Raw genomic sequence first — 2,931 nt, 5'->3', positions numbered from 1 at the left:
GCTGACAACAACAACAACAACAACAACGCCTAGAATAGAGTCCTGGTGTGGTATTGTGGGAAAATTCCCTCGACTGCAAAGTCAGTTTGAACTGCAAGGTCGGCAGTTCAAGCTCCCCATACGCTCCTTAGAAACCCTATACAGGGTCACTATGGGTTGGAACCAACTTGAGAGTAGTTAACAATGCCTGAGAATATCAATCTCTGTGTTTCCTTTTCATTTTGACAGCTTCCAAATTTTCTAGATTCATACTTCATACATTTCACTTAACTAATGGATGTTTGCAGCTGTTTCTTCTCACCTAGAGTTGTGCCCCATCAGCAAATCAAAGTCCAATAAGTTTGCTCCATTCTCATCATTATGGCCAACTCCACTTTGAAGAGGCAGCTGTTTCCACATTGTGTTTTGTGTGCTTTCCAATCTGAAGGGCTCATCTTCTGCACGATATCTGACAATGCTCTGTTGTTATTCATAAGGTCCTCAGAGGTTAACCATTACAAAAGAATCTGCCTCTTCTTCTTCCTAGTCTGTCTTAGTTTGGAAGCTCCACTGACACCTGTCTACCATGGGTGACCCTACTGGTATTTAAAAGACCAGTGGCAGAGCTTCCAGAATCACAGCAGCAGGCAAGCCACCACAGTATGACTGAAGACTAGTGGTGGACCAATTACTAAGTAAGCACAAATAAGTCCATGCTTCCCTTGCATTTTTGGGTAGTCCACCCCTGGCTGTAGGCTATTTGACAACTGATATAGAGCAGACTAATAGTACAGGAAGCAGATACTTGGACAATTATATGGAATTTCTACCTGTTGTGCTAAGTAGAGAACTCCTGTCATGTTGAGAGCCTGGGTGCTATGGAAATAGAGCACTTGTATTGGAGTGGAAACAGGAGTTGATGTAAGATCTTAAAAATGCACTAAAGACTAAGCACTGGACTGCTAAACAAGGTTGGTGGCTCAAACCCACCAGCCACTCCTCAGAAGCCCTGTGTAGGGTTGCTATGAGTCAGGATTGACTCAACAGCACCTCACAACAGCATAGGAATTATAGCTTCGACACCCCACCCCACTACCATTGAATCAATTCCAACTCATAGCAACCCTGTATATGAGACAGTAGAACTGCCCCTATAGGATTTCTGAGGCTGTAAATCTTTACAGAAGCAGATTGCCTCATCATTCGCCTATGAAGTGACTAGTAGGTTTGAACTTTTAACTTTTCAGTTGGCAGTGTGAAGCACTACATGTTATGTTGTGGTCTCCGAATGGAGACATGGGTTTGAATCACTTGTGACACAATTATAGCTTCACCTTCTTATTCACAATTGCAGCTTTGTTGTTGTTGTTAAGTGCCATCAAGTTGGTTTCAACCCATAGCTACCCTGTATAAGGTTTCTGAGGAGTGGCTGGTGAGCTTGAACCACCAACCTTGCAGTTCGAACCGACTTTGCAGTCTAGTACGTTAACCCGTAGCGCCACACCAGGACTCCAACATAAGCTTCTACTTACTCACACTACTGTTCTTCAGTGAAAAGCACAAATTGTTTACAGGCAGCTTAGTGTAGCTTCTAACTTGACACCACCCAATTGCTAAAATATTTTTGGTTTTTGTTTTTTCCAAACAGGAATGTTTCTTCAGGAGATCTTGTGAACTTTAATAGAGCTTACAGCTTTGCTTTTACTCTCAGTTTTTGACACTTCCTTTAAATTATGTTTTTATTAAAAATAATTTATTACAAGGGAAATACATTTGGAAAACTTTGTTGCTTGCATGTCCATCATGTGTAATGACTCCTACACACGGTATTTGCTGCCTGTTGGCACTGTGTACTTTTTGAGTTTCTGAGAAGAACAGTAGCAATCTAGAAGAGAAATGTTGAAGGATGGCAGCATTCCTCAATCATGTTTCTCCAACGACCTCAAGTCATGGTGACTCCCAATGCACTACCTGTTGCTTTCCCCTTGGATACCTGGGTGTAGCAAGTGGACTTAATCACACAGAAAGATACACTTAGCTAGTATTTAGAACACTTTGGTGCTGGTGCTTTGAGGGCACTGCTTGCCACCAAAAACAGTGAAACCAGAGTCAAAATTTAGACACTGCCCTGAGCTATGGGGACTTACAGTGCCAACTGTGGCTGACACTTATTCAAAAGGACAGTCACTTCGATGTATAAAACATGAAGAAGTCTATTCCTCTCTGAAGTGTGATTTTAAACCCTATGTCTCTGACCACCCTTCCTCTTCCTGGAGTTAGAAAATGTTCCTTGCATCAGGGGTCGATCTAAAAAGGACCAGAGTCTTTGGAAAACTGCCTCTAAAACCCTCCTATGTAGACAGCTTTGGCTCAGTGAATGATAATTTTGTTTGAAAGCTCAGAGAAGAGCCTTTCTAACAGGAAATATAAATTTTCCAAAAAGACTTCTAATAGAGGCTCTCAGCATCAAATGATAGATAGAGATGAAATCATGGGTATTGAGTATCCTGCTTAACCTTGAAGAGGGATGGAGGACTAGGCATCACTTATGTATTACATAGGCCCTTCTTAAACTAGTCTCCATCCTTAACCCTTCTGAGCACAGACCCAGCAAGTAACAGTCATTGTCCTGGAATGATTTTGTCCCTCCAAAGTGAAATTAGTGCTATTGAATCTGTGTTCCTGTGGGGCACTGGTGACACTGACACCAATTCACTCTCCAACTACTTAGGGGCAAGCAACATCCTCTGCCAAGAAGTCTCTCTGAGGTAGGGACTCAGCTCTCAGGCTGGGATTCCAGAACTGGTCCCTTCTTTGTCTATTTCTACCCCCTAGAGACTAAAGAAGTTTGAGAGGATTAACAGAAGTGTGCTCCATAGAACTCCAGTTCTATGAAATGCCCTGATTGACAAGTTCCATGATTTCTTATTGCCACAGACCCCAAACTTAGGA

Source organism: Chrysochloris asiatica, unplaced genomic scaffold (assembly GCF_000296735.1).
Source record: "Chrysochloris asiatica unplaced genomic scaffold, ChrAsi1.0 scaffold00246, whole genome shotgun sequence".
Taxonomy (NCBI): Eukaryota; Metazoa; Chordata; class Mammalia; order Afrosoricida; family Chrysochloridae; genus Chrysochloris; species Chrysochloris asiatica.
Note: the sequence above shows the minus strand (reverse complement) of the source record.